This window comes from Panthera onca, chromosome B1 (assembly GCF_046562875.1).
Source record: "Panthera onca isolate mPanOnc1 chromosome B1, mPanOnc1 haplotype 2, whole genome shotgun sequence".
Taxonomy (NCBI): domain Eukaryota; kingdom Metazoa; phylum Chordata; class Mammalia; order Carnivora; family Felidae; genus Panthera; species Panthera onca.
The window spans coordinates 121,479,766-121,498,990 of record NC_138342.1 but is presented as its reverse complement, the minus strand read 5'-3'; the positions used below and the strand labels follow the sequence as shown (position 1 = coordinate 121,498,990).

General features: G+C 36.8%; 1 long non-coding RNA gene across 4 annotated transcripts in view; it reads left to right on the top strand.

Annotated features, from left to right (window-relative positions):
• Positions 1-19,225, top strand: part of LOC144616030 (uncharacterized) — a 118,891-nt gene that overhangs the window by 2,886 nt on the left and 96,780 nt on the right. For 3 of the 4 annotated variants that reach the window (XR_014137549.1, XR_014137548.1, XR_013554884.2), the window contains exons 2-3: positions 1,113-1,207; positions 8,487-8,657. This is a non-coding gene — a long non-coding RNA (uncharacterized LOC144616030). The remainder of the gene's footprint in view (positions 1-1,112; positions 1,208-8,486; positions 8,658-19,225) is intronic. The other variant, XR_014137547.1, reaches the window with a different exon arrangement.

The window sequence follows — 19,225 nt, the reverse complement described above, 5'->3', positions numbered from 1 at the left end:
CTCTGAACTACATTATAGCTCCAGGGTCTAAGAGGTGAGCTCTACTTTAGTCCTGCTTTTCTTAAGGCCCAACTAAATTGTTTTTGGGTATCCCTGAGGCTGGCCATGGACACCGTTCTTTTTTCTTGTTACTGATATGGCCTGCTTCACCACCATGGGGTAGAAGGGAATCACATTTATTTTATCTTTCAAATTAATTCATGTGTCCAAATAATTAGAAAATCCAGTGCCTTATATATGAGGGTTTTAGCTCTTCAATCAAATTGTAAATTACTTAAACTTCGGAAGCTTACTTAGTTCAAAGGGGTAGTTATATTTCAAAATTTGATGGAAAAAGAGGTCTTTGTCCTCTGTGGACTTTGCTTCTGTCACTGCCACATGCTGCTTCTAAAAATGGAAGGTTTTGCAATTTCCTCTGCCATTCAATTCATTGTTTCAATGACACCATTGCAGATATGCTAGTAGGTTTGCAGTATAGAAAGATGTTATAGAGGTCTCTCCCCATATTGGTAAATCTATCTGTGGTCACATTAGTATTGTGACCAATACTAGTATTTTTTAACTATGAGGGGTAGGATGCCAAGAAGCTACAGATAGGGAAGATAATCTCACTCCCTTAGTGTGATGCTTCACAAGAGTACTCTAGATTTGGGCTACAAAATTCAACTCTTTGATTCACTCACATTATAATCAAAACATGGGCACCTATCAGGGAGTTACTTCAGCAAGAGAGTTGAGCCACAGCCGTGTGCTCTAATGCTATTGGCCCTTCCACTATGAACTTTTGGTACTGGCTCTGAGCCAGCTCACCAGTCCAGATGCCATTTTCCTCGTGGTAAAGTCCCCCTTGAGACTGTAGTATATCATTCTTATTAATGGGGTTATATTGATCAATAGGAAAATTAATAACAATCTCAAGAGATGAGGTCAAGATCTCAATGTATGTGTCCACAGGGGCCTTCTTAATCTTTAGTCCCTAGTCAGTTTGCCCGCACTTCCTTAATAGAGACTAGCTCTCCACAATGGGCATTAGTAAGATTGACTTTCATCTGGTCACATAGATGTAATGCCACACCCTTCCCCTAATGCTTGGGTAACTACTTCCCTTGCAGCTACATTACTATGAAGTCCACTCAGTAAAGAAGTTATGCTCCAGGACAGAACAAACTCCACAAATAAAGGAAGAGAAGAGGCCTCATCAAAGAAGGTAGCAAGTACAGAGACATGGTTTAAGGAAAAAATGGATCACAGGTGCTGCAGAGGGGAGGGAGCCATGGTCATGGAGAAAGCAAGTGAGAGAGAAGAGCACAAAGGGGAATGCACAAAGAGAACGTTTTCCCAAAGCCATTGTCTTGGAAATTGAAAGGGATTGAATTTCATGAGTTCTTGCAACCAGTGGGTCTTAAGGCCTAGAGTTTTAAAGGTCAGCAGGCTTGGTTGAGATATACCCAGGAGGGCACTGGGTTGCTCTTGGAGAGAAATCAGGGAAACAATGCAGGGGGCAGACATCATGGAAACAGCCATCTAAAGAACTCCTGTGGCACACAGTGGGGGAGATTATTCACTCTTTTCAGAGTACATTTCTGGGAGGTAGTGTTCATGGAGATGCCTCTCTGGGAAGAAAGGAGCTGATTGGCACCATTTTCCTCCCCTGCCCCTCACCATAAACACAGAGCCACCTGTGGGAAGCAGTGCGGTGCTGACACTGGATGCCTAACTTGCGTACACCAAGCCCTTCCCACTATGCTCTGGTGGGACTGCTCTTTCCAGTCACAATTGCCTCTGTCCCAGCACAGCAAGCCCCTCCCCCAGAAGACCAGCACAAATCCCTTATACACCATGTTTCCTGACCAGAGAGTTTTACAGGAGCTCAGTTCTGGTGAAGTTGGTATCAGGTCTCATTTCATAAGCAGACCAGAATGCACCTAGTTAAAACTCACCATATTCAGGCCAGGGACCAAATACTTCCCAGAGTAGGCAAGAAGAGCCTCTGCAGACAATTGACCTGATTGATAGAGCAGCCAAAACATAACAGCAGAGTGCATGCAGCACACACTGGAAACCTCCTGAAGGGCTGGGCCCTGGGAACTACTTGACCTCTTATTCATAAGGCTATTACTTTCAGGAGTGGAAGACATAATCAGATTTTCTAACACAGAGAAGAAAGGAGAGACTTAAACAAAATACCAAAGTGGATGAATTTATCCCAAATGAAAGAACAAGATAAGGCCACAGCCAGAGATCTAAGTAAAACAGATATAAGTAGCATGCCTGATTTAAAGCAATAATCATAAGGATATGATGGCTTGAGAAAAGAGTGGAAAACAGCAGGGGAGATCCTCACTGCAGAGATAAAAGAGTTAAAAAAGAATCAATCAGAGATGAAGAATGCAATAAATGAGATTAGAAACAGGCTTGATGCAATGAACAACAGGCTGGCATAAGCAAAGAAACTAATTAGTGACATAGAAGATAAAGTAATGGAAAGTAATGAAACTGAAAAAAAGAGAAAAAGAATTATGCAACATGAGAGTAGACCTAGGAACCTCAGTGACTCCATCAAACATAATAATATTTGTATTACAGGAGTCCCAGAAGAAAACAAGAGGGAAAAGGAAGCAGAAAATTTATTTTAAGGAATAATAGTAGAAAACTTCCCTAATCTGAGGAATGAAACAGACATCCAGATCCAGGAAGCACAGAGAACTCCCATCAAAAGCAACAAAAGCGGGCCAACACCAAGACATGTTGTATATAAATTTGCAAAATATAGTGATACAGAAAATAATCTTAAAAGCAGCATGACAAAAGTAGTCCTTCACTTACAAGGGAAAACTCATAAGACTAGGTAGAGATTTCTCAACAGGAATTTGGCAAGTCAGAAAGGAGTGGCATAATATATTCCAAGTGCTGAATAAGGAAAATCTGCAGACTTGGAGAGATAAAGACAAACAAAAACTAAAGGCATCCATGATTACTAAACCAGCCCTGCAAGAAATATTAAAAGAGATCTTTGAGTGGGAAAGAAAGTCAAAAAGTGAAAAAGATAATAAAGGATGAGAGAAATCTTCAGGAACAATGACAAAACAAGTAGTAAAATGGCACTAAATACATATATACCAATAATTACTTTGAATGGAAATGGATTAAACATTCCAAACAAAAGACATAGGGTGCCAGAATGGATTAAAAAACAAGACCCATCTATATGCTGCTTGCAAGAGACTCATTTTAGACCTAAAGACACCTGCTAATTGAAAGTGAGGGGATGGAGAGGGGCGCCTGGGTGGCTCACTTGGTTGAGCATCTGACTCTTGATTTCAACTTAGGTTGTGAGCCCGGGGTCATGGGATTGAGCTCTGCACTGGGCTCCTTATTGAGCATGGAGCCTGCTTAAGATTCTCTATCTCCCTTGCTTGTGTTCTCTCTCTCTCTCTCAAATAATAATAATAATAATAATAATAATAATAATAATAATAAAAGAAAGTGAGGGGATGGGGAAATATTTACCACATAAATGGATGTCAAAACAAAGCTGGAATACCAATACTTATATTGGGAAAACTAGATTTTAAAACAAAGACTGTAACAAGAGACAAAGAAGGGTACTATATTATAATAAAGGGGACAATCCAATAAGAAGATCTAACAATTGTAAATATTTATGCCCCCAACTTGAAACACCCAAATATATAAATCAATTAATAATAAGCATAAATGAACCAATTGAAAATAATACAATAATAGTAGGGACTTTAACACTACACTTACATTGATGGAAAGATAATCTGAACAGAAAATCAACAAAGAAACAATGGTTTTGAATGACACACTGGACCAGAGGGCCTTAACAGATATATTCAGAGCATTCCATCCTGAAACAGCAGAATACATGTATTTTTCAAGTGCACTTGGGGCATTCCCCAGAATAGATCACTTATTAGGTCACAAATCTGGCCTCCACAAATACAAAAAGATTTAAATTACACCACACATCTTCTGTGACCACAACACTGTGACACTAGAAGTCAACCACAAGAAAAAATTTGGAAAAACCACAAATACATGGAGGTTAAATAATATGCTACTAAACAATGAATGGGTCAACCAGGAAATCAAATAAATAAAAAAATACACAGAAACATATGAAAATGAAAACACAATGGTCCAAAACTATTGGGATGTGACAAAAGCAACCCTAAGAGAGAAGAATATAGCAAAGAGGTCTACCTCAAGAAGCAAGAAAAATCTCAAATAAACAACCTAAACTTATACCTAAAGGAGCTGTGAAGAGAACAACAGAGAAGCCTAAAGCCAGGAGGAGAAAGGAAATAATAAAGATTAGAGCAGAAATAAATAATATAGAAACTAAAAAACAATAGATCAACAAAACCAGGAGCTGGTTCTCTGAAAAAAAAAATCAATAAAATTGATAAACCTCTAGTCAGACTTACCAAAGAGAAAAGACAAAGGACCCAAATTAATAAAATTACAAATGAAAGAGGAGAAATAACAACCAACACCACAGAAATACAAACATTTGTAAGAGAATATTATGAAAAACTATATGCCAACAAATCTGACAACCTGGAAGAAATGGATAAATTCTTAGAAACAAATAAACTACCAAAACTAAAACAGGAAGAAACAGTGAACATTAACAGACCAATATCCAGCAATGAAATTGAATCAGTAATCAAAAAACTCCCATCAAACAAAAGTCTGGGACCAGATGGCTTCACAGGTGAATTCTACTAAACATTTAAATAAGAGTTAATATCTATTCTCAACCTGTTCCAAAAAAATAGAAAAGGAGAGGAAACTTCCAAATTCATTATATGAGCCCAGCATTACCCTGATACCAAAACCAGATAAATATTCCACTAAGGGGAGCTTGGTTGGCTCAGTTGGTTAAGCGTCCAGCTCTTGATTTTGGCTCAGGTCATGATCTCATGGTCGTGAGATTGAGCCCCCATGTCGGGATCTGTGCTGGGTGTGGAGACTGCTTGAGATTTTCGCTCTCCCTCTGCCCCTTCTGTGCTCATTCTCTCTCTCTCTCTTTCTCTTTCTCTCTCTCAAAAAACAAAAACAAAAACAAAAACAAAACTCCACTAAAACAGAACTAATGGCCAATATCCCTGAAGAACATGGATGCAAAATTCTCAATAAAATACTAGCAAACCAAATCCAACAATAAATTTAAAAAAAATCATTCACCACAATCAAGTAGAATTTATTCCTGGCTTGCAAGCATGACTCCATATTTGCAAATCAATTAATGTGATACAGCACATTAATGACATAAAGGATAAGAACCATATTATCCTTTCAATAGTTGCATAAAAAGCATTTGATAAAGTATAACATCCATTTTGATAAAAACTCTCAACAAAGTTGGCTCAGAGTGAACATGCCTCAGCATAAGAAAGGCCATATATGGGGGGCACCTGGGTGGCTCAGTTGGTTAAGCATCCAACTCTTGATTTCAGCTCAGGTCATGATCTCATGGTTTGTGAGTTCGAGCCCCACATCCAGTTCCATGCTGACAGTGCTGAGCCTTCCAGGGATCCTCTCTCTCCCTCTCCCACTGCCCCTTCCACCCCCCTTTCAAATATAAATAAACTTTAAAAAAAGAAAGGCTATATATGAAAAATCCATAGCTTATATCATCCTCAATGAGAAAAATCTGAGAGCGTTTCTTCTACACTCAGGAACAAGACAAGGATGTCCACTCTCACCACTGTTATTTAACATAGCCCTAGACACTGCAATCAGCCAAAGAGACAAAAATGATCCAAATTGACAAGGAAGAGGGTGTCTGGGTGGCTCAGTTCGTTAAGCACCTGACTCTTGATTTGGCTTAGGTCACGATCTTGTGATTTGTGAGATCAAGCCCTGTGACGGCATAGAGCCTGCTTGGGATTTTCTGTCTCCTTCTCTCTCTGCCTCTTGCCTCCTGTCTCTCTCAAAATAAATAAATAAACTTTAAAAAAAAATGGCAAGGAAGAAGTAAAACTTTCCCCATTTGCAGATGATGTGATACTATATATAAAAAACCCAAAAGACTTCACCAAAAAACTGCTAGAGCTGATAAATGAATTTAGTAATTTTGCAGGATACAAAACCAACATACAGAAATCTGTTACATTTTTTCATACCAATAATGAAGCAGCAGAAAGAGAAAATAAAGAATCAATCCCATTTACGATTGCACCAAAACAAAAGATCCCTAGGAATAAACCTAACAAAAGGGGTGAAAGAATTGTACTCTGAAAAGTATAAAACACTGATGAAAGAAATTGAAGATGACATAAAGAAATGGAAAGATGTTCCATGCTCACAGATTAGAAGAATAAATATTGTTAAAATGTTTATACTATCCAAAGCAATCTACACATTTAATGCAATCCCTATCAAAATACCAACAAAATTTTTCACAGAGCTAGAACAATCTTTAAATTTATATGGAACCACAATGACCTGAATAGCCAAAGCAACCTTGAAAAAGAGAAAGCAAAATTTGAGGCATCATAATTCTAGACTTCAGGTTATATTACAAAGCTGTAGTGATTTTAAAAGTATGGTATTGGCAGAAAAATAGATTCATAGATCAATAGAACAGAATAGAAAACCTAGAAATGAACCTGCAACTATATGGTCAACTAATCTTTGACAAAGGAAGGAATATCCAATGGAAAAAAGACAGTCTCTTCAACAAATGGTATTGGGAAAACTGGATAGCAACATGCAAAAGAATGAAACTGGACCACTTTCTTATACTATACATAAAAATAGACTCAAAATGGATTAAAGATCTAAATGTGCGACCTGAAACAATAAAACCCTAGAGAAGAACATGAGCAGTCACCTCTTTGACATTGGCCATAGCAACTTTTCTCTAGATATGTCTCCTGTGGCAAGAGAAACAAAAGCAAAAATGAACTGTTGGGACTTCATCAAAATAAAAATATTCTGCTCAGCAAAGGAAACAATCAACAAAACTAAAAGGAAACTATGAAATGGGAGAAGATATTTGAAAATGACATATCCAATAAGGGTTTAGTATTTAAAATCATAAATAACTTACAAAACTTAACACCCCAAAAATGAATAATTTAACTGAAAAATGTCAGAGTGCATGAATAGGAATTTTGCCAAAGAAGACATATATGGCCAACAGACACGTGCAAAGATGCTCAATATCACTGTCAGAGAAATACAAAGTAAAAGTACAGTGAGATATCATTTTATATCTTTCAGAGTGGCTATAATCAACAACATGAGAAACAATAGGTGTTGGCAAGGATGTAGAGAAAGGGGAACCCTCTTGCATTGTTAGTGGGAATGAATGCAAACTGGTATAGACACTCTGGCGTTTCCTCAAAGATAGTACTACCCTATGACCCAGAAATTGCACTACTAGGTATTTACCTAAAGAATACAAAAATACTAATCAAAGGGATACTTGCACCCCAATGTTTATAGGGCATTATCTACAAGAGCCAAATTATGGAAACAGCCCATGTCCATCTACTGACGAATGAACACACACACACACACACACACACACACACACACACACACACACACTGGAATATTTATTATTCATCCATCAAAAAAGAATGAAATCTTGCCATTTGCAACCACATGAATGGAATGAGAGTGTATTATGCTAAGTGAAATAAGTCAGAGAAAGACAAATACCATATGATTTCACTCATATTTGGAATTTAAGAAACAAAACAAATGAGCAAAGTGAAAAAAGAGAGAGCAGCAAACCAGGAAATAGACTCTTAACTATAGAGAACAAGCTGATGGTTACCAAAGGGGAGGTGGATTGAGTAATGGGAGGTGGATTGGGTAAATGGATGGGGATTAAGAAGGGCACTTGTGATGAGCACCAGGTGTTGTATGGAAGTGTTGAAACACTATATTGTACACCTGAAACTAATGTTACACTGTATGTTAACTAACTGGCATTTAAATAAAACTTAAATAAAAACTTAAAATAGTAAATAAAAACTTAAAATAATAAAATAGTAAATAAAAATAGTATTTACTAAAAATAGTAAATAAAAACTTAAAATAAAATAATGAAATAAAAAATAATAAAAAAAATCTTAAAAAAATCACCACACAAGGACTATTCCTCACAAAATAGAATGATCCCTAAGAATTAATAAAACATTAAGTTCCAAGTTTATGAATTTATTAAAAAGGAAATTCATGCACCAGATCCAGAATTCAAAAGGTCCAAAAGCATTTATTTTGAAAAACAAATCTCTTTTTCATCTTGTCCTCTGGTTGTGTAGTTCCCCTTTGCCAGAGGTATGTATATTCTTTAATGATACTATACACATATTTATACTGTACATAAACACAATACTATCTTATAAATACAATTCTATAGTACTCTGCTTCTGTTCACTTAACAATATTAGCTCCATAACAGTACATATAAAAAAGTTGCCTTACTGTTTTTTAAGGTGTCATATATTCGAGGAGGAGCCAAGATGGCAGAACAGCATGGAAGTTTTTTGTGTGTGTCACGTCCATGAAATACAGCTAGACCAACACTAAACCATCTTGCACACCTGGAAAACTGATTTGAGGATTAACACAACAATCTGCATGACCTGAACCACAGAATTCAGCAGGTATGCGGCATGGAGAGGTGAACTTGGGGAGCGAGAGGCTGCGAGAAGGGAGGTGCTTTTGCGGGTGGAGAGAGGATGGAGATGGGGCAGGGGGGTAATATGGGAAAAGCACCCCTCCCCAAAAGCAGCTGGAGAGAAAGTGGAAAATTGGAAACAGCTACAGGGACTAAACTAAAAAGGGTAAAAGGAGAAAGGAGAGGGTTTAAATTCCATTAATACTGTAAACAAGGGGAGTGCAAAGTCTGCAACCCCGCAGCTCGATACCTGGCAGTGCTCTGGTGGGAAGGGCGAATCTCCAGGAACAGAGTGGGGTCCAGGAGATTCTCGGGCCACACAGGGAAAAAGCAGTTCCACTGTTGTAAGAACATTTGGTAGAGACTGTTGAAGCACCCTGGTCCCAGCAGACCCCAGAAAACGGCCACATTTGCTGGTGCTGGAACAAGGTCGTTAAGGGTGAAGCCTGGTGCCAGATGTGTGTTGTGATTTCCCATAATCCCTGAAAAGCTGTTGCTACACTATTTCGCAAACTTTTTCTGGAGCGGGCTGGCACCTGGCTGAAGTCTCAGGGCACCGCAGCAACAGGGTCCAGCAAGTGTTCCTTGGTACAGCTGACATTCGGCCATTGCTCATTCGGCCATTGCTCGGTAAGACCCTCCTGCAGAGTGGTGGAACGGGTCAAAGCCACAGTCCTTCAGAAGTAAGGCCCTGCGGAAAACAGCCACATCTGAGACAAAACTCAGGAGAGAGGTACTGCCTGGGGTTTGGTCATGGACAGTGAAAAAGTGGGGAGTGAATGAAAGCTGAAGACAGAGGACGGGTGTGCGATGGCTGATGAGGGAGAACGGAGTTCCAATACTAGAGACTGGGTAGCTGGGTGACACCATTTTCACCGCTCCTGCGTATGCGCATATGCACCTACGAGCGCCACAACACTCCACCCCAGTAGGCTAGCAGAGCCATCTAGTGGAGAACGGAGCCATTACACTAAGCTCCGCCCAAATGGGCCAACTTTGCTGTTCAAGAACCTCACTTCAAGAGTCTCACCGCCTACTTTGTTTATGGACTATGAAGCCCTCATAGTCTGACTTCTAGGGGAAAACTAAATAATTTCAGACCTATTTCAATCTGTTAGCAAGTCCATCTATTCAATTTTCTTTCTTTCTTTTTTTTCTCTTTTTCATTCTTTTCTTTTTCTTGAATACAGAGAGAGAGAAAATTCATTTTTATTTTCAATTTTTATTAAAAATATTTTTCTTTAATTTTTTACTGTATTTTTAACTTTTGTATAAATTTTTTCAAATTCTATTTTACTTCCATCATTTTATTTTAGTCGACTTCAGTGTATTCACTTTTTCAAATTTTCAAACGATTTCCTTGTTTTAATCTTTCTTTTTTCTCTTTTTCATTTATTTTCTTTTTCTTGAATACATAAAGAGAAAAAATTCATTTTTATATTCAGTTTCTATTAAAAATATTTTTCTTTAATATTTTTAGTATATTTTTTACTTTTATATATTTTTTTCGAATTCTATTTTACTTCTATCATTTTATTTTAGTCTACTACAGTGTATTCACTTTTTCAGATTTTCAAACAATATGCTTTTAGTTTCTTTTTTCTATTTTTCATTTATTTTCTGTTTCTTGAATACAGAAAAAGAAAAAATTCATTTTTATGTTTAGTTTATGTTAAAAATATTTTTCTTTAATTTTTGTCTACTATATTCTTTACTTTTATGTAAATTTTTTCAAATTCTATTTTACTCCCATCATTTCATTTTAGTCTACTACAGTGTATTCAATTTTTAAATTCTCAAATGATTTCCTCCCCCCCTTTTTTCTCTAATCTATCAGACCACACTCAACATCCAGACCAAAACACACCTAGGATCTAGCATCATTTATTTGATTTTTTTGTGTGTGTGTGTTTTTAATTTTTTAATTTTAATTTTTTTAATTTTAATTTTTTTAATTTTAATTTTTCTACCTTATTAATACCTTTTCTCACTTCAAAATGATGAAATGAAGGAACTCACCCCAAAAGAAAGAGCAGGAAGAAACAAAAGCCAGGGATTTAACCAATACAGATACAAGCAAGATTTCTGAACCAGAATTTAGAAATCACGATAATAAGAATACTAGCTGGAGTCAAAAATAGATTAGAATCCCTTTCTGCAGAGATAAAAGACGTAAAAACTAGTCAGGACGAAATGAAAAATGTTATAACTGAGCTGCAATCATGGATGGATGCCACAGTGGCAAGGATGGATGAGGCAGAACAGAGAATCATCGAAATAGAGGACAAACATATGGAGAATGATGAATCAGAAAAAAAGAGGGAGATTAAGGCAGAAGAGAAGTTTAAGAATTAGATAAATCAGTGACTCATTAAAAAGGAACAACATCAGAATATAGGGGTCCCAGAAGAGGAAGAGAGAGAAATAGGGGTAGAAGGGTTATGTGAGCAAATCATAGTGGAAAACTTTCCTAACCTGGGGAAAGACACACTAAATCCAGGAAGCACAGAGGAACCCCATTAGATTTGACAAAAACTGACCATCAACAAGGCATATCATAGTCAAATTCACAAAATACTCAGTCAAGGAGAGAATCATGAAAGCAGCAAGGGAAAAAAAGTCCCAAACATACAAGGGAAGATAGATCAGGTTTGCAGCAGTCCTAACCACAGAAACTTGGCAAGCCAGAAAGGAATGACAGGATATATTCAATGTGCTGAATCAGAAAAATATGCAGCCAAGAATTCTTTATCCAGCAAGGCTGTCATTCAAAATAGAAGGAGAGATAAAAAGTTTCCCAGACAAACAAAAATTAAAGGAGTTTGTGACCACTAAACTAGCCCTGCAAGAAATTTTAAGGGGGACTCTCTGAGGGGAGAAAAGATGAAAACATAAATAAATAAATAAATAAATAAATAAATAAATAAATAAATATCAAAAGCAACAAAGATTAGAAAGGACCAGAGAACACCACCAGAAACTCCAACTCTACACGCATTATAATGGCAATAAATTCATATCTTTCAGTACTCACTCTAATGTCAATGGACTCAGTGCTCCAATCAAAAGACATGGGGTAACAGAATGGATAAGAAAATAAGATCCATCTATATGATGTTTACAAGAGACCCACTTTAGACCTAAAGACACCTTCAGATTGAAAATAAGGGGATGGAGAACCATCTATCATTCTAATGGTCAACAAAAGAAAGCTGGAGAAGCCATGCTTATAATGAGACAATCTAGACTTTAAAATAAAGTCTGTATCAAGAGATGCAGAAGGGCATTCTGTCATAATCAAGGGGTGATCCACCAAGAATACCTCACAATTGTAAACATTTATGTGTCAAATGTGAAAGCACCCACAAATATAAATCAGTTAATCACAAACATACAGAAACTCATCGATAGTAATACCATAATAATAGGAGACTTCAACAACCCACTCACAGCAATGGACAGATCATCTAATCAAAAAATCAACAAGGAAACAATGGCTTTGAATGACACACTGGACCAGATAGACTTAACAGAGATATTCAGAACACTGCATCCTAAATCAGCAGAATATACATTCTTCTCCATTGCACATGGAATGTTCTCCAGAATAAATCATATACTGGGACACAAATCAGCCCTAAGCAAGTACAAAAAGATAGAGATCATACGGTGCATATTTTCAGACCACAGCACTATGAAACTTGAAATCAACCACAAGAAAAAATTTGGAAAGGCAACAAATACTTCGAGACTGAAGAACATCCTACTAAAGAATGAATGGGCTAACCAAGAAATTAAAAAGGAAATTAAAAAGTATATGGAAGGCAGTGAAAATGATAACACCACAACCCAAACCCTCTGGGACACAGCAAAGGCGGTTATAAGAGGAAAGTATAGCAATCCAGGGCTTCCTAAAGAAGGAAGAAAGATCTCAGATATACAACCTAACCTTACGCCTTAAGGAGCTGGAAAAAGAACAGCAAATAAAACCCCAAAACAGCAGAAGACAGGAAATAATAAAGATTAGAGCAGAAATTAATGCTATTGAAACCAAAAACAACACAAACAAAACAAAACAGTAGAACAGATCAATGAAACCAGAGCTGGTTCTTTGAAAGAATTAAAAAAAAAATTGATAAACCACTGGCCAGTTTGATCAAAAAGGAAAGGAAAGGACCCAAATAAATAAAATCATGAATGAAAGAGGAGAGATCACAACCAACACAGCAGAAATAAAAACAATAATAAGAGACTATTATGAGCAATTATATGCCAATAAAATGGGCAATCTGGAAGAAATGGACAAATTCCTAGAAACATATACACTACCAGAACTGAAACAGGAAGAAATAGAAAATTTGAACAGACCGATAACCAGTAAGGAAATCGAATTAGTCATCAAAAATCTGCCAAAAAACAAGAGTCCAGGACAGATGGCTTTCCAGAGGAATTATGCCAAACATTTAAGGAAAAATTAACACCTATTCTCTTGAAGCTGTTCCAAAAAATAGAAATGGAAGGAAAACTTCCAAACTCTTTCTATGAAGCCAGTGTTACCTTGATTCCAAAACCAGACAGAGACCCCACTAAAAAAGGAGAACTCTGGACCAATTTCCCTGATGAACATGGATGCAAAAATCCTCAACAAGGTATTAGCCAACCGGATCCAACAATACATTAAAAAAATTATTCACCACAACCTCATGGGATTTATACCTGGGATGCAGGGCTGATTCAATATCTGCAAAACAATTAATGTGATTCACCACATCAATAAAAGAAAGGACAAGAACCATATGATCCTCTCAATAGATGCAGAGAAACCATTTGACAAAATACAGCATCCTTTCTTCATAAAAACCCTCAAGAAAAAAGAGCATACCTAGAGATCATAAAAGCCATATAGGAATGACCAACGCTAATATTATCCTAAATTGGGAAAAACTGAGAGCTTTGCCCCTAAGGTCAAGAACAAGACAGGCATGTCCACTCTCACCACTGTTATTCAACATAGTATTGGAAGTCTTAGCCTCTGCAATCAGACAACACAAAGAAATAAAAGGCTTCCCAATCGTCCAAGAGGAGTTCAAACTTTCACTCTTCACAGATGACATGATAGTCTATATGGAAAACCCAAAAGATTCCACCAAAAAACTGCTAGAATTGATTCATGAATTCAGCAAAGTTGCAGGATATAAAATCAATGCACAGAAATCGGTTGCATTCTTATACACCAACAATGAAGCAACAGAAAGAGAAATCAAGGAATAAATCCCATTTACAGTTGCAAAAACCATAAAATACCTAGGAATAAATCTAACCAAAGAGGTGAAAAATCTATACCCTGAAAACTATAGAAAGCTTATGTAAGAAATTGAACAAGACACACAAAAAAAGAAAAATGAAAAAAGATTCCATGCTCCTGGATAGGAAGAACAAATATTGTTAAAATGTCAGTACTACCCAAAGCAGTCTACATAGGCAATGCAATTCCTATCAAAATAACACCAGCATTCTTCACAGAGCTAGGACAAGTAATCCTAAAATTTGTATGGAACCAGAAAAGACCCTGAATAGCCAAAGCAATCTTGAAAAAGAAAACCAAAGCAGGAGGCATCACATTCCCAGACTTCAAGCTATACTACAAAGCTGTAACCCATCAAGACACTATGGTACGGGCACAAGAACAGACACTCAGATCAATGGAACTGAATAGAGAACCCAGAAATGGACCCACAAACGTATGGCCAACTAATCTTTGACAAAGCAGAAAAGAATATCCAATGGAATAAAGACAGTCTCTTCAGCAAGTGGTGCTGGGAAAACTGGACAGCGACATGCAGAAGAATGAACCTGGACCCCTTTCTTACACCATACACAAAAATAACCTCAAAATGGATGAAAGAACTCAATGTAAGACAGGAAGCCATCAAAATGCTTGAGGAGAAAGCAGGCAAAAACCTCTTTGATCTTGCCCGCAGCAACTTCTTACTCAACACATCTTTGGAGGCAAGTGAAACAAAAGCAAAAATGAACTACTGGGACCTCATCAAAATAAAAAGCTTCTGCACAGCGAAGGAAACAATCAGGAAAACTAAAAGGCAACCGACGGAATGGGAGAAGATATTTGCAAATGACATATCAGATAAATGTCAGTATCCAAAATCTATAAAGAACTTCTCAAACTCAACACCCAAAAATCAAATAATCCAGTGAAGAAATGGGCAAAAGACATGAATAGACATGTCTCCAAAGAAGACATCCACATGGCCAACCAACACATGAAGAAATGCTCAACTTCACTCATCATGAGGGAAATGCAAATCAAAACCACCATGAGATACCACCTCACACTTGTAAGAATGGCTAACATTAACAACTCAGGCAACAACAGGTGTTGGCGAGGATGCAGAGAAAGAGGATCTCTTTTGCATTGTTGGTGGGAATGAAGCTGATGTAGCCACTCTGGAAAACAGTACGGAGGTTCCTCAAAAACTAAAAATAGAACTATGCTATGACCCAGCAATTGCACTACTAGGCATTTATCCAAGGGATACAGGTGTGCTGTTTCAAAGGGACACATGCACCCCCATGTTTATAGCAGCACTATCAACAATAGGCAAAGTATGGAAAGAGCCCAAATGCCCATCGATTGATGAATGGATACAGAAGATGTGGTGTATATATGTATATATATATATATATATATATATATATATATATATATATATACACACACACACACACACACACACACACACACAGACAATGGAGTATTACTCAGCAATAAAAAAGAATGAAATCTTGCCATTTGCAACTACGTGGATGGAACTGGAGGGTATTATGCTAAGTGAAATTAGTCAGAGAAAGACAAATATCATATGACTTCACTCATGTGCGGACTTTAAGAGACAAAACAGATGAACATAAGGGAGGGGAAACAAAAATAATGTAAAAACAGGGAGGGGGACAAAACAGAAGAGACTCATAAATATGGAGAACAAACTGAGGGTTACTGGAGAGGTTGTGAGAGGGGGGATGGGCTAAATGGGTAAGGGGCACTAAGGAATCTACTCCTGAAATCATTGTTGCACTATATGCTAATTTGGATGTAAATTTAAAAAAATAAAGAAATAAAATTAAAATTAAAAAAGGTGTCATATATTCTATTATATTCATGGCATATAATCTACTCATGCATCTGTTAATAAATATTTAAATTATTGCCAGTGTTTTGCTATTATAAAGAATGCTGAATGTGTATCTTTTATAACGTATCTATAGACAAAAATTTCCAGAAGTGTAATAGGTACATTTGTCCATGATTTTCCTTTTTTAATTTTTTTCAAATGTTTATTTATTTTTGAGAGACACAGCACAAGCAGGGGAGGAGCTGAGGGACAAGGAGACACAGAATCCAAAGGAGGCTCCAGGCTCTGAACTGTCAACACAGAGCCCGAAGCAGGGCTCGAATTCACGAACTGTGAGATCATGACCTGAGCTGAAGTTGGTCACTCAACCAGCTGAGCCACCCAGGCTCTGCACTGACCATGATTTTTAAGTAATGATAAAGTTGGCAGGCAGGTCAACCCAGTGTCAGGGCTCATAACTCTGGTGATGCTATTTTGAACAAAGGTTTGAACTGAGACCTTGAGGAAAAGACAGAGTCTCAAATAATAATAGCTTTGAAGCAGAGACAGTATTTGTGGGAAAAGAGATGAATGTTTGACTTGGGAAATATTAATCAAACATATTTAGAGTATAGACAACAGCAATTTAGACACATTTTATCTACTTTTAATTTTTATACCTTTTCCATCACATATTTCTGATTCATGTATTCAATAAATAGTAATTTGTGTAATTTTTCTGTGTATAACTTTCTTAGGCACCATGAGGTTTAAAGAATTAGATGTAATTGTTCTTGACCTTTTGGAACTTATACATTCACATGAGAATTTATGAGTCAAGAAAGTATGTATGTGTGAAACCAAAACATGTGTGCAGGGATATGTATCAGCTAAAACATTGCAAATTGTATTTATAAATGTGTAGAAGTCAGTGAGTTTTAATATTGAGAAGTAGAATAAAGAGCAGACATTCCTGTTTTTACAAAAGCATTTATCATTAGTGAAGACTTAGGAAACAGATAAGCAAAAACAAAGGGAAAAATATAGCACACCTGAGAGGTCCATTTTGAGCCTGGAGTTTTTCTTTCCTTCTTTCTCTGAGTCAAACTATACATTATACATACTGTTTGGTAACAGTTTTTCACTTAACAATAGATGAGGTACATCTTTGCATGCCATTCCATGTTTACCTAAAACACTTGTGGTGTTTTATTGTAGAAATATACCATATTTATTTAATTGATTCCATATTGTTGAATTTTGGATGGTATCTAAATGTTCAAGATGGTAAATAATGGTGCTAAATCTTTGTATGCATCTTTATTTTGTTAGGATACAGTGAGTAATGGTAATTGATGAGTCAAGAGCCTTTAATATTTATTTATTTGATATTTCATGGTCTTTGATATTTATTTATTTACTTAGGTATTTAATCTCTTTGTAGAAAGATTATTCCAATTTAATACTCCCACCATGTCCTTGCTAACAATAAAAATTATTTAGAAACATCTGTGTTAATTTGATGTCCAAAAGTAGGGACTCATTTTAATTTTAATTTTCCCAAACGCTAGCAAGACTTAACATATTTTTTACAAATTACATTGCCTTGTATGTTTCTATGGGCAGCTTTTTGAGGGAAGCAGTTTTTTTTGAGTCCAGTGTTAGAAAACAGAATTATTTTGTAAATTAAATAAATTAAGAATTGTTTATCAGGGGTGCCTGGGTGGCTCAGTAGGTTAAAAGTCCGACTTTGGCTCAGGTCATGATCTCATGGTTTGAAAGGTGAGTTCAAGCCCTGCATTGGTGTCTGTGCTGACAGCTCAGAGCCCGGAGCCTGCTTTGGATTCTGTGTCTCCCTCTCTCTTTGCCCCTCTCCTGCTCACACTCTGTCTCTCTCTCTCTCCATCCCTCAAAAAAAATAAACATTAAAAAATTAAAAAAAGGAATTGTTTATTAGATCAATAAATATTTTAAAGCCAGATATGATTTGCAATTTTTAATTACAATCATTTATCTTCATTTGATAATTCTTATATATTGTATTATAGTGAATATACAAGAACAGCAAGAAGAAACATAGTACCAGAAAATTTCAGTCAGATTATATTTACAGGACATTGGTGACAAAAATTAAGCAGCTTCTGTTTCAAATCTTAATCATTTTCACCATCCCTCCCCCCAACAATATCTCATAGAGATAAGTAGCATGTAGTACAATTCTGATCATTGACAGGTGGAGTGAGCCCCAGGCCTAAGCATCTATTGCCTTCCAGCATGGAAAGGAAGCTCCTTTCCTGGAAGTGAATTCAGGGAGGAAGGAGGTTGTACTGGATGCCTTATGTTTATATCTTAAGAATTAAAAAACAGATCCAAGTTGAGGTTGTGATTATTCATTTTAGGTGAAAATTTTAAGGAGTCCATTTTGGTTTGAGATGTTTCTAAGAGATGTAACCCAAATCCTCCTGGTCACCCTAGTCTATAGGCCTCTAGGGAAAATGAACCAGGTTAGAAGGTAGAATGTGGGTGATTTAAGTCACCTGGACGGGACTTAAGAAGGAACTTTTATCTTCTTTGTGTTGTTCATATTAAGGGTTGCTATGGACTGATATTGTATCCTCCCATGCCCATCACAATGCACATTTTGAGGCCCTAACTCCCAATGTGTTGGTATTTGAGATGGAGACTTTGAAACATAATTAGGTTTAGGTGAGGTAATCAGGTGGAGCCTTCATGATGGGATTATAAGAAGAGACACCAAAGACCATACCCTCTCTTTCTCTCTGCCATATGAGGACACAGTAAATGAGAAATAGTGGCATAAAGCAGAACATTTCAATAAATTTTGACAACTGATATTTGACCTTGAAAAAATTTTTAAATGATCTTTTAAAAAAAAGAATGAATTATGACCAAGTTCTCAGTCCTTGGTGCTACCCTCCTCATACTTCCTCAGACTAACTACCTTAGAATAATTTTTGACCTCTCTCTTTCCTCCTTTACTTCCACCCTCCTTCCTCCTTTGCTATTCTTCCTTCTTTTCCTCCCTGCCTCTTTCCTTTTCTCCTTACCTCTCTCTTGCTTTATTTTCTTCTTCCTCTCAGGTACTATGTGCCAGACACTATTCCAAATGCCCCAGTGGGACTTTCATATTGACGAGATGCATTTGACTGTAAACCAAAAGCAAGCAAATAGATATGGTGTCAGGTGTTGATTAACAATGAAGGAATATAAAGCAGGATAAAGGGGGATAGGAAGTACTAGGGGGTATTATTTTATAATTACTTCTTTTATATAGAGTGGTCTGGAAGAGTGTCTTGGATAAGGTGACATTAGACAAGATACAACTAAAGGAGTGACAACAGCAGATATCTGGAAGAATAGTATTTCAAGCATAAGTTTAGGTGGGAGTACACATGGCATCTTT